The sequence below is a fragment of the Theobroma umbraticum genome, unplaced genomic scaffold, assembly GCF_002168275.2.
Source record: "Theobroma umbraticum cultivar Fairchild unplaced genomic scaffold, ASM216827v3 scaffold_30.0, whole genome shotgun sequence".
Classification (NCBI taxonomy): domain Eukaryota; kingdom Viridiplantae; phylum Streptophyta; class Magnoliopsida; order Malvales; family Malvaceae; genus Theobroma; species Theobroma umbraticum.
In genome coordinates this window covers 11,897,461-11,911,713 of record NW_018397254.1, presented here as the reverse complement: position 1 = coordinate 11,911,713, position 14,253 = coordinate 11,897,461, and the positions used below count along the sequence as shown (strand labels likewise).

The window sequence follows — 14,253 nt, the reverse complement described above, 5'->3', positions numbered from 1 at the left end:
CAAACACTGCAATGTTATCTTCCCTGCATTTTAATCATTATTTTGCTTACATACCAAACACTGTAATGTTATTTTCCCTGTAATCACATTGCTTGCAATCACATTACCTGTAATCACATTGCATTGTAATGTACCAAACGCTACCTTATATCTAAGTGTCAGCTGTGGAAGCTAATTATATATAAATAGTACTATAGTTTTACAGTTGTCCAAAAAATAGAATACAAAAAAAAATCCCAAATAATTTTAATTTGAATAGTAATTTTTGCATGTATCTTTCTTTTATATTTGTAAAAAAATCTTGATATATATAGGTTTTTCGAACTAGTTGCAGTCCAATTTAGATGATACAATATAGCTAACTAGATTTGGTGATCCCGCGGTCCAAGTCTTTCTTGTCAATTTGGCTACGATCAAGATCCTAGCAAGAGGCTACGATATAGGCTACTAGAATTAGTATAGTTATTTCAGGCCAACATTGAAGGAGCAAGAAGCGGGCATCCCCCAACAAACGTTAAGCTAAGCGTAAAACAAGTTAAATCACATAAAGCTAGCATAGCTGAGGACCAAATACCCCTCCCATATTTTGTCACCAAAAACCAAACTATCAGCCATTTCTTCTTTGGCTAAATATTTTCTCTGATGAATTTTGGGCTTCCTTTTGCTCTCCTCATCATTTCTCTGGCCATATCGGCCGAGTCATTATCCTACGGCAGCACACATTGGGGTCGAACCATGTTCTCGAGCACTGTCCGCGATGGAAGTGTGGGTGCAAGGCAAACATGTCGTGGCCCCTTGAGTGAGTGCATAGGCAATGAGGAAGAAACGGCCATGGAATGGGCGATAAGCCGTAGGGCATTGGCTGAAGGGAAAAGGTACATTAGCTACGGTGCCCTCAAGCGGAACAGCGTTCCATGCAATCGTCGGGGCAATTCCTACTACAACTGTGGCGCCCCTGGGCGGGCTAATCCTTACAACAGAGGGTGCAGTGTCATCACACATTGCTATCGATACACTGGTTAAATAAACCATTTCGATGTCCATTAAATTTCCCATACTTCTGTAGGGCAAAATAATTAATTCCGTTTTGTGCTTTTGTAGCATCTTTTTCAACAAAAGTAAAACAGTGGCAGGGATGTTTAATTTGGAGGAATTGTAATTACTTTTTCCATACATAGTTTAATTTCTTCTTCCAACCTTATCTTCGTTCCAGTGAATGTAAATAAAAGTTTCTCTCTTTAAAATTTTTTATTTATCTGTTTCCTTTTAAGCATCACATTTGGACATGTTTCACTTAGTTGCTGAGTTTTACTTGATTAAGTATAATTAGTATTATTTGGTGAATATCGGATCAAGAACCCCGTAACACATACAACTCTATCTAGCTAGTTCCTTTCATATTTCATAATCATCACCTGAAATTTGATACAAAGTTTTGTGTTATTATAATTATTAAACCAAACAAGCTTCAAATATTGCATGATATTGTGATATGAGAAAAATTTTGATATAATGCATGAAAAAGTTTCTATACTATTTAAAAAAACTTAAATAAGTCTTTATTCTTTTTTTTTGTGTTCAATTAAACTCTTTTATTTTTATTTTGAGTCAAATAAGTTTTTATGACTAACAATTGACTAATTATTATTAGTCAAAATATCACTCGTCAACTTTTCAAAAAAAAATATCACTTGTCATTTTATACTCACATGATACTGCTGTAGAGATGAAAAATATTATATGACCATATCATCATATAATATCAAAATTTTACACCATCATTCATTATGACATAGTAGTTTACCATGCTAATGTCACATCACATAAAATGACATTTTAATTAGTAGCAGTTAGTCAATCATTAATTTTAAAAACTTATTTAGCTCAAAATAAAAATATAAGGATTTGATTGAACACAATAAAAGAAAAAGAGCTTATTCAAATTTTTTTAAATAACTCATGGGTTTTTTTTTAGATTTTATGCCAAAAATTTTGTGAAGTGGAAAGTGAAAATGTTAATAAAATTATAAATGTAAATATTTTTTACATTGAAATAGAAATTACTAAATAAAATAAATTTTAATATTTACATAAATTATATGTATAAATTAATTAATAAATATTTTCATTCAGTTTTAACTTCATCATATAAAAAGCATATAAATTTTTAATAACAATTACAAATTTATAATACAAAAAAGTACTGAGCCGTTATTTTGTTTAATAATCGATTGAACTAGTACTTACATAGTAATTACTGATTATTTTCCATTTATTTGAGTAATTAGTTCAATTGATTTACAAAGTTTATCATTATAATCGATTATTTCACTTAATAATTTGCATTGATTAAGTGGTGAACTATTGTTCCAAAAATTTATCAGAATAAGTAATTTAGAAAAAAGAAAAAAATAAAGAAATTAAAGATAGAATATGTAAGAAATAAAAAGGATACTTGTTTGATTCTCCTTAATTTGTCAAATTGATATTAATTGACAATTGGATTTTGAAACCTTGAAAAGCCATGATAGTGGTATAGAGTGACCGAGAGTCTGGACAAGTGGAGGGATAATCTGTATTCGATGTTCTTTGAAAATTTGAGCCTATGGGTTGCAAGGGTGGCGCCAAAGGAAATGTTTGGTGAGTATGGGTTTGTGATGGACATCTATGTGGCTAATAGTGTTGAGAAGAATACTATGAGAAAGCCCAAATTCGATCTTTAGATTCAAAGAAAAGTCAAAGCTATGGGAAAAAGGAAATAACAAAAGATTTGATGGTAAATACACCAGAGTCGACGTGGCTAGGCAAGAGAGGAATAGAAACGTTGGTAGGAAAACTCACAGAGAACTGTTACATATCAAAAGTAAGAAATAAGTATGAGGTAGCTGTAAAGTACCTTTGTTAAATGGTTCAAAAACACGAATGAACAAAAGTTTTTTCAAACTAAACTTCCTCATCATCTTTCTACATTCATTAGCATGTTATATACAAATACTTTGATAGGGGTTGAGATTACATAAATTATACTTGTTCATATAGAGATTACAAGTGTTAACTATGAAAGGTTAAAGAGCATGTAAAATTACACGTAATATGCCACCCCATCCATGCAAATACATCTCCAAAATTCAATCTAGAAGTCAACCATGACACATGTGATTCATCTTCAAAACATCATACAAGCATTATAACAACACTCTTAATGCTTGTAGGTAGCACTATCAACCTATCTCTGTTAAGCTCAAACTTTGGCTTGCATAAAGGCTTTGTCATCACAGCTGTAATTTGATTTTCTATGCTGCAATATTGAACCAGAATCTCACCTCATTTTTCTACATCTCTCAATGCATGATACTACACATTTATATGCTTAGTTCTACCGTGAAATACTGGGTTCTTTGTCATGGAGATAGTAGACTTGTTATCTACAAATAATTTAGTTGCATTAACAAGTGACATACCAAGATTGAACAATACTTTCCTTAACCATATGGCTTGGTTTGTTGCAAAAGCTGTTGCAATATACTCAGCTTCTGCTGTGGATTGAGCTACAGTCTCTTGTTTATGTGAATTCTATGAAAAGGTGCCATTTCCAAGGGTAAACACATATCTTGATGTACTTTTTCCATCATCAGAACTACCACCCCAATCACTATCAGAAAATGTAGTGAGTTCAATGTGATTTCCATGAGAAAAATAAATGTCTTGAGTTGGAGTGCCTTTTAGATACCTAAGAACTCTTTTGGCAATTGTAAAATGACTTTCACTTGGTTACTGCATAAACCGTGAAAGATAACTGACTACAAACATAATTTTAGGGCGTGTGACATATATGTAGAGGAGACTTCCTATGAGGCTTCTATATCAACTCGGATTTTCAAGCTTATCTCTAGCATTCACAAATAGTTTTTCATTGACAATGGGAGGAGTTGTGATAGCTTTGCAATATTTCATTTTAAACTTCCTGAGCACATCAAGAATGTATCACTAGTGAGACAAATGAATACTAGTGCTGGTTTGAAGTAATTCCAATCCTAGGAAAAAGTTCATCATTCCTAAATCTGACATTTTGAACTCTCTTTGCATTTGAGATTTAAACTTATTAACATTGTCTGCACTGCCTCTTATTATTAGTAAATCGTCCATATAGAGTGAGACAATTAAAGGTGTATCATTGCTTTTCTTCAAAGTATAAACTGTAGCCTCATTGACACTTTTACAGAATCCCTGATCATTCAAGTAGGTATCAATCTTACTATACCAAGCTTGTGGTGCTTGTTTTAAGCCATATAATGCCTTGTGGAGCTTATAAACCTTATCTCTTCCAAATTCTATCTCAAATCCCATCGGTTGTTCCATTTAGATTTCTTCTACAAGTCTGCCATTTAGAAAGGCAGACTTGACATCCAAATGATAAATTCTCCAATTCTTAGCTACTTCAAGACTAATCAACAACCTGATTATGTCGAGCCTTGGTACAGGAGCAAAAGTTTCTTAATAATTGACATTAGCTAGTTATGCATATCCCTAGGTTACCAGTCTTGCCTTACATCTGTTCAATGAGTCATCTGCATTGAAGTTTATTTTAAAAATCCACTTCACACCAATCATTTAGCGATGTTAAGGTTTGTCTAACAAAGACCAAGTGTTATTCTGCTCAATCATCTTAATTTCTTCTTTCATGGCAGGATTCCATTCAACATGCTTCGAAGCTTCATCAATGAGGCAAGTTCAAACAAAGCAATGTGAAATCTGTCATAAATATCTTGAGTGGAATTTGTCCTTCTTATACGAGCTTTATCTATGGTTTAATCTACATCAAGCTCATCATCATCAATATTCTAACTTTTAGTGTTATACATTGGAGGTGTAGTGTTCATTATCTACTGCTGTTCTCAATTCCATATATCATTTTCACCAAATACCACATTTCTGCTAATAGCAACTTTGCCTGAGTTAAGCTAATAAATTCTATAAGCTTTCGACTGTTGACTATACCTAATAAAAATGCCTTTTAGTGCCTTTGATTGCAATTTATCTCCCTGCTCTTTTGGTTTGTGTTAGTAACAAAAGCAACCAAACATTTTGAAATGATTCATAAAAGGTTTCATCCCAACTAATGCTCATATGGAGTTGAGTTTTTCAAGGGTTGTGAAGGAATAATTTTTTGCAAATAAACTGCTATCCTTACTGCCTCAGCCTAAGATCTTTTGGGAAAATTTTTTTCTATCAAAAAGCATCTTGTCATCTTAATTATCAACTTGTTTTTGCACTCACTAACTCCATTCTGTTGTGGACAATATAAAGTAGTGAGTTAGTAATGCATTCTTTCTTTTTCCACCAAATGAGTGAACTTCAATTATGTAAACTTTCCACCATTATCAAACCTAAGAGCTTGAATTCTTCTCCTTGTTTCTATCTCCACTTTGGCTTTGAAACTCATAAAATGATTAAAGATTTCTAATTTCAACTTCATGAAATAAATCCAACACATCCTAGTTAGATCATTAATGAAAATAAAAAAAATTCACTCCCATTTAAAGAGGCTTTTCTTAAAGGACCTCCCACATCCGTGTAGACCATTTCAAGTTTCTTTTTAGCTTTACTTGAACGCATAAAATAGTAGGGCTTCCTTGTTATTTTTCCAAACTGACAAGTCCCACACACTTGATCAATGTTAGCTATTGAAAGCAGATTTTCCAATAAACTTGCTGAACTGGACTATATCAAAGATGTAATATTGCAGTGGCTTAATCATTTGTGCCACAAAAAAGTTATATTTGAATAAAGCTTAGACACCTGTATGCATGTATTATTCCAATTTATAGGAAAACAATTTTGTTCCATAGGTATATTCATCATGTAACTACCATTAGGAGCATAAATAGTGCATGAGAAGTCCTTACAAAACAGAACATAATTCTACTTAAGTAATCGCCCTACACTTAGTAGATTTTGGGCAATTTCAAGAATGAAAAGAACTTCAAACTCATACTTGTCATCATTGGCATTTTGCATCACTACTAACCTTTTCCCTTTCACTTACAAATTAATGCCATTTCTAATCTTTACTCTAGATTGATAATGCCCATTAATCTCAACAAACTATTTCTTATCAAGTGTCATATGATTAAAAACCCCACTATCAAACAACCACAACTTTACATCAACTACTTTCACCTTCTTTGAATGAGCCGTAAACAATTGTTCTTCAACTAACTCAACTTTTTCTACTAGTTCATCACTTTTTCTTGCATTTTCAACTTTTATTTTTGCAAATTTTCTGCATATGTCCCATTTGATTGCAATTTCGACATTTGACATTTGGTCTAAACCAGTAACTGTTTTCAACATAACTTTTCTTTTTGCAGTAAGAACATGCATGTATCTTACCTCTTTCATGTTGATTTCTAGTTGTCATTTGAACTTCTTTTCTTTCTTTTTCAAATCATAAGGGCCTTTTTTCGAGCTAGACTCTCCCACTGATTTCCCTTTGGTTTTTGCCAATAGGGTAGTTTCAGTTACAATTTCTCTTTTTATAACTTTCCTTATTAAGTTGCCTGGAAGGCATATGCCATATCTAATAGTGACATTTTGGAGAGTTTCCTTTCCAAAAAAGCAACTATAACTTCAAATCTTTCTAATAGGGAGATAAGGACCTTTTGAATAACTCTTGTTTAAAATATCCTCTCTTGAGAGTCTAAGTTAATTAACAACCTTCATTAATATGCTGATGAAGTCCTTTATATTCTCAGAATCCTTCATGTAGACACATCTCCAAAATTTAACTTAGAAGTCAACCATGACATATGTGATTCATCTTCAAAAGATCATGCAAGCATTATCAACAACAAGAACAACTTGTAAATGTTAGCTAAGGTGACTGAAAGGTAACTAAGTCTTACAAAAAGGAACTGGTGGGAGCAAAAAGTATGAGCAAAGGTGTAACATAGGTAGAAAGTGAGGAAGTGTAGATCCATAATGCTCTACTGGTTCTTCTTAATACAACTAGTAGGAAGGTTAAGTAGAATAGGGCAAGTTCAATATATTGGCACAAAATATGGAGTGAATCAATAAAATAGTTATAAGGTTACTAAGAGAAGCATTTAATATCAAAAAAGTGCAATTGAAACTATTTTTAAAGGGAATATTGGTGAATGTGAAGGCAGTAGGGGGTTTAAAAATTCCATTAATGCTTGAAGAATGAGAAGAGATGCTTATTCTCATAAATAATTATTTGAATTTGTTTGAATTGTGGTTTAAGTCCATTACTTCCAATAACTAGGATACCACCCTAAGTGAAAATGCAATGTGGGTAAGGATTAAGAATGAAGGGGTGCTGACACACTTGTGGCATGAGGATGCTTTCATGTTCATCAGTGGTACAAGCATGTATATTGTGATGGTTGATAGGGCTACGATGGGAAAGGAGGAGTTTGATGTCGTTATAATTTTGGTGGGGGTAAATGAGAGGGAAAATGTCCCACCATTGGTTAAAACATATATCAATGGGAGGTGTATTAAGTTGAGAATCGAACTTGTGGTGATGAATGACATTAATATCCAAGTAAAGTTTATCAAAAGCTCTCTTGGTGGACAAATGGTGAGTCATCATCCTTAATAGTTACTATAAGACAATTATGGAAGAAGATTATGGTATTGTCCCAAGCTTGTAAGTAGGGTGAGAGTAGTGGTTTCGTGGGGCATGGTATATGAGAACGATAGTCATAGCTTCTCCCCTAGGACACCTCTGACACTTTCCATTTCAAGCAATGCAAGGTGTGGAGTTATGCATGAAAGACAACTTGCATGTTCATTTTCATTAAAAAAAATACTGTTGGCTCAAGCATGCATGGGACAAAACAATAACATATGTTAGGAAAAAAAATGAGCCAGTTTTGCCAAGTGGTAGTGGTGAGGACAAGATATGATTGAAAGGAAAGTTGTTGATTAAAGGAGAAATGAGCCTATCGTTAAAGCCAAGTGAATGACCAGTTTGATTGGAAAAGATGGATAAAAGTAGTGGCTTTAAAGGGCCAATTGGGTGGACCATAGTTGAAGGAAATAGGTGATGGGCCAATAGAGAAATAGGCGGCTAGCATGATTTTAACTATACGATGAGCTAATAATAAGGGAGAGACTTACGCCTAAGGTTCAATATTGAGAATTTGGGCCATGGGATAGATAAAGAGGATCTTGGCTTGATAGACTAAATGGTTCTAGGTCTTATTTAAGCTCACTTAGGCTTTTTTATTTGAAAAGGAAGTTAAAGCCTCTAACAATTACAAAGATTGATAAGAATATTTTCTCTTCTTTATTAGAGAATTAAAGCATCGTACTCTAATTGCTTACTAGATTAATAAAAATCTAATACCATTGCTATTCTACAAAGTTTGAAAGTTGTTCCGTTTCTGTATAGATTTTTTTTTATTTTAACATTTGAAATCATATATAAGTTCAAATAAATTTGTTCTAGTTTAGTTTATTAGATAATTGAAGATGATAGAAATACCTTTTATGATTATTTTAATCAAAATTAGAGCTTATACAATTTATTTTATAAAATAGCTTACCAACCAGTTTTATTTTAATTTTAAAAGTTATTATTTTTCATAAAAACTTCATAATAGCTTTTAAGTTAAAAAAAGTTAAAGTCAAACACACTCGAAAATGAAAGTGGAAGCAAGAATGATGAACTGGTCTTGAAAAGAGACAAAGAGATAAGAAGACCGCTAAAAATGTTAGAACAAAGACTATTAAAATGAGGCAAAATTCAAGTTTGATCATGGTAGAATTTGAGGAGACCAAAAGTGGGACTGAATAAAGGTTTTGGCTAATGGGCGCATGGAAAAGATTAAAAAAAAATGGAGCTTACAAGCAAGAAAGGTAAAAACTAATGGAGACTAAGTTTCACAATGAGGAAGGTATGTTCCCAATTTCAATTTTTCACCATTTTTACTATATTTCAATTATAGTAATAATATTATATTGTGTCATTGCAATGCAAAATTGTTTGGTTGAAATCTTTATTAAACGTTTTTTGTATTTTTTTGTACAATCAATCTTTTTGTTCTATGCTAATCAAGTAACCTTGCACATCGTAACTAATTCAATCTATCATGAGGACACTTAATACATTGAAATCAAATTTCATGTAATTCATCAAAAACTCCAAGTTGGCATCATTCTTCCTTATTCCATGTCCTCCATAAACCAGATTGCTTGCTTATTCATAAAACCTCTTGGTAAAGAATATTTTCACATTTTAAGCATCAAGTTGAGTATTTATAATCTTCATACTCCAACTTGAAGGGAGCATATACATTTATTATAAGAAACTTTGTACATACGGTAAAACCTTTATAAATTAATATTCGATAAATTAATAACTTCGATTAAATGATATTTTTGATTGGTTTTGAGTCGGGACCTGCGTGGTAAGTTAATAATTTGCTAAATTTATAAGATAATATATTTTAAAAAATGCATAGGTCCCACATGATAAATAAATTAGTAATGTCCTTGTATATCAAAATTATATATGTATGTATGTATACACACACACACACATGACTCAATTAGGAAGTCTTTGTAAAATATAACTCCAATGTTACTTATTTTTTTTTGAAATTGATGTTTTATTAGATCTTATCTTTAACTTTTCTTAGTAGATTAAGAAGTTCTGGTATAATGTTCTCGTATTGCAAGAGAAAATTATGTAATGTGATGGTCACTTTGAATGCAGCTTTGCGTGAGACAGGCTCTAGTCTAAGACTATCGTTTTTAACTTCATATTTTTTTATCATTTTCCATGACGTTCTCAATAATTTGTTCATCACTCAACAACTCTGCAGTTGCCTCATTTTTTATTGGGTTGTTTAAAAGGTACTTAACATCCATTGTATCATGATACTTCAACTCTTTGATTGCAATTGTTGAACGACTCTATCATCTGATTGTTGATCCAAATTCTTTGGAGCCACATTATCAATAAACCTAATTTTACAATGTTGAAAACAATTTGAAATTGTACTTGCTTGAACATTTGTCATCCAAGTTGAGATTGTAAGATTCATTGCATCTAAAACATTTATCTTCTCTAGATTAGGGATCTCAATTCATAATCCTTTGAAAGATTTCGATAAAATCAACGACGATAATGCATCTTGAAAGCTTATATGATCCCTGCATAACAAGGTTGAACCTTGGGTGGCAAGAAAAATAATTCAATATTTTTCAAACCTTTAATAGTTTTTTTGATGAGTAGGACAATTATCAACAAGCAAGAGAACTTTTCTACCACCATTCTATCAAGTTGTCAAATATATTCTTGGAATAAAATCCTAGTCATCCATGCTCATTTGTTGGCATGATACTTACAGTTCATATTGCTTAAGTTCACATACTTGAAACACCGTGGTTTAACATACTTGCCAATAAACCGTAAAGGAAGTTTCTCATAACCATCCTCACTACAACAATAACATTTGTAAGTTTTTCATTGTCTTGTTTCTTATGGACTACAAATTGCTTTCCATGAGCTCCATATCAATTGATCCACTTTCTTTGAAATGAGGATACATCTTGATGCCATGTCTTGATTTGAAGTGCTCAAGACAACCTTGAGAATACATCTTTTTCATAAACTCTTTTGTTTTCTCTGTTATTAGATTTCCAATCATATTCATATGTTCTTGGTATTGAACAAATGACTCATAGAGAACCTTCTTTAACTCCAAAAATTTTGTAGTTTTGTGTCGTTTGATATCACTTTTTTCAATGTTGGTTGATAAACACTATGATGACTTCTTGGTCGTATTTGATATTATTGTTTGACTACTTACAAGTTAAACTTTCCTAACATCCACTATTGCAATCGCTTCTTAGCGCAATTTGGATTTTCTATGTTGTATTCACATGATGTTTTATGCATTTCGTTTGCAATTGTTGATTTCTTTACACTTTTAAGATGAGAAATAATTTATATTTAGTTTTATTCTTTGTGATACTTTATGTCCTTTTTATAGATGTTTTTGCTTGACTTAATATATCTTAAACCCTAAATCTTAATAAATTAATTTTTTATTAATTATTAATTTATACCAAGGATATTAATTTATAACAAACCACTCATAGAGAACCTTTTCTAGTTCCACAAATTTTATAGTCTTGTGTCATTTGACCTCACCTTTTTTCAATATTGGTTGATAATACTTTCATGACTTCATGGCTATATTTGATATTGTTGCTACTGGGATTTAACCTTACGCTCAAACATGAAATTAATCAATAAAGGAAAAGTATAACGCTCCATAAAAATAAAAATATACATTTAATAAAAAAACAAACAGATCCCTCAAGATCAATTATTTGTGTTTTGCATGCAATTTTTTAGATTAGTCATGAACACTCATAAGTTCAAGTATTACATACCTTACTCTAGATATCGTAATCAATAGCTAATTAATTTAAAAGGTTTGCAATGAAGCAAGTAATTTGAAAAGAGAATAAGACAGTTTGAAATCCTGTAGTCGACATTTTTGCTTCTTCATTTTAGGATTTGTCAAATCTTTAGTCACTTAAGTGTTTGGCTTCCAATAGCAATCCACATAGTGATCGAATAAAACCTTCTTAAAGGTAAGATTATTTTATTTATGCTAGCAAGTTTTGTTTTCAGAAAAAACTAGAAAACTAAAAATCCTAACCAAACCATATTTTTGTCCAACAAAGAAAACTTATTTTCAATTCTTATTTTTATGAATCGGCTAAGAAGTGGCTTAAGGCTTAGAGTTTCAGTTGGCTATAACAAATTTATATAGCCAAACTGAGTTATAACTCTAGATACAATATTTGTATTTTTATTCAATTAAGTCCTTGTGAACTTCATTAATTTTTTCACTTTCTTTTAGTATATTTCAATTACCTTCAACTTAATTAATTATTCTTATTTGATCTCAATCATGTCACTTAATGTGTGTAATCTATTAGGCTTCTAACATGTTGACAATAAATATAAATCATAATCAAATATTAATTTAATAATTTAGTTATATTTATAGATCATGAGCGATATCTAACAACATATCATGACTATCCAAATGTTAGAGAGTTAATTAAAGACTTTGACAAAGCCCTTCAATGGTAAGCCTCTCATTGCAATATAGTCCTTTTATCAAATATCACAAATATATGATAAAGCATGACTCAGTGTTTACTTATGACATTCCATATTAAATCTCATAATTCATGACTACCTCTATGAATTTAGGAAACTAACTTTTCTCAAATTTATAATGTTTTGGCTAAAGATTTTATACAAGTTAATCTAGAATTGAGAACAAGTGAGATACATCCCTTCGTATCACTTAGGGTAAGGAATTCTCTATTGACCACTCATCCACCTTCGCATGCTTCATGGCACATCTAAAAATATCCTATTTAGGCATTTGGTTGCCTTTAGACCTACAGAGGTGAAATCAAAGTATGTCATTTTTCATACAAGATGACTTGGTGTCTTAAGTTCAAGGATTAGTTACACGACTATCACATGAAAACATATTCCATAAACACTTGAGTGAAATACCAAATGAAGTTTTAATACTGGGTCATGTGAACTTGTTTTCTACAAGCATCCACATGCCAACCTCAACTATCCTATATACTTCAATTTATGAGATTGATTGCTTATTTCCCAAGTCAGGAGGCTTAACATGTATCAGTCTTTGAGTATTATCAATGCCCTATCTTAACAAAACAATAATCAGGAATTATTTTAGGAACATGACTTTGATGCATAAAGATCTCATAATTATAACAACTTTACAATTCTTATACAAGGCCCTTATATTCCATGGGCTTTATCCAATTTGTACTTGATAACTTCTTATTATTGTACTAACATGAAGGAAAACCTCTAACACATATAGTTATGCGATTAAGCATGCATTAAATGACAAAATATATTCCCTAATCAATTCAATTGACTTAAGGGCATATACCAATAGTTGCTTGGCTCACTTGTAAGTTAATCTGTTTTGACAGCCACTATTACAATTGCTTTTGGGTGAAATTAAGATTTTTTATGTTATACTTACACAATGCTTTACTCATTTCATTTGTTATTGTTGATTTCTTTACACTTTTGAGATGAGAAGCAATTTGTGTTAAGCTTTACTAATTGTGATACTTTATATTCTTTTTATAGATGTTTTTGCTTGACTTAATGTATCCTAAACACTAAACCTTGATAAATTAATTTTTTATTAATTATTAATTTCTCAATTAAATAATATCTAGATTAATTAATAAATTTTCATAGCCTCAAAGATATTAATTTATAAAAAAATTTTATCGTACTTTATTTTTTAATTATTACAAAACATAACAATTTAGACCCAATTATATTTTCTTAAAAAATATAAACTGTTTGCTAATTTGACTCAAGAGTTTTTGCCGCCACCCGTTTTCCACCACCTAAGATTAGCTTATTCCATGTTGTTTTTTGCAAATTATAATATGATATATATGTACTACTTAGTACCTATTTAGCTTGGCTTATTTTCATATTCTTCATCTCTTAAAGAAAAAGCTAGGTTAAACAGGATTTTTGAGAAGTTCTTAAAAAAAATGCACCTTTCTTTAAAGAGCAAAATTTTAGAAAAACGTGCTTAAAAAAAAAACTTTAGAAAGGAGCTTTCTCTGCTCTTTTTTTAAAAACATGCTAACTTTTCAAGAAATACATCTTTCTCTCAATCAACCTCCCTCTTCTCTCCCTCTTTTTGCAAATCACCCTTCTTTAACGAAAAATTATTATCTCCCTTTCCTTTACCTCTCTCTCGCCATAAAGACTACTGAAAAAAAAACTGAACACCTAACAATAGAATAGCAAAATTTAGGATTTTGCTATTCTTACAAAGATTAAAAGAAAAGAAAATCTAAAATTCAAAGTTGCATTCAGGTATTATTTAAAGATTTTCTCTTTTCTTAATAAAAAAATGTAATATTGTTACTATTATATAAGTTTGAAAGTTGTTCAATTTGTTTATGGATTTTTTTTAACATCTAAAATCGTATACAAACTTAAAACAGACTTGTTCCGTTTTAATTTATGAGATGATTAAAGACGATATAAATACCTTTTATGATAATTTTAATCAAAATTAGAATTTATATAATTTATTTTGTTAAATAGCTTACCAAACAACTTTAACTTAGTTTTTTGTAAAAATTTTATAATAGCTTTTAAGCTAAAAA

General features: G+C 31.0%; 1 pseudogene; it reads left to right on the top strand.

Annotated features, from left to right (window-relative positions):
* The first annotated feature begins 599 nt into the window (after positions 1–599).
* Positions 600–1,251, top strand: LOC110428303 (protein RALF-like 22 pseudogene; annotated as a pseudogene).
* Positions 1,252–14,253: the final 13,002 nt, after the last annotated feature.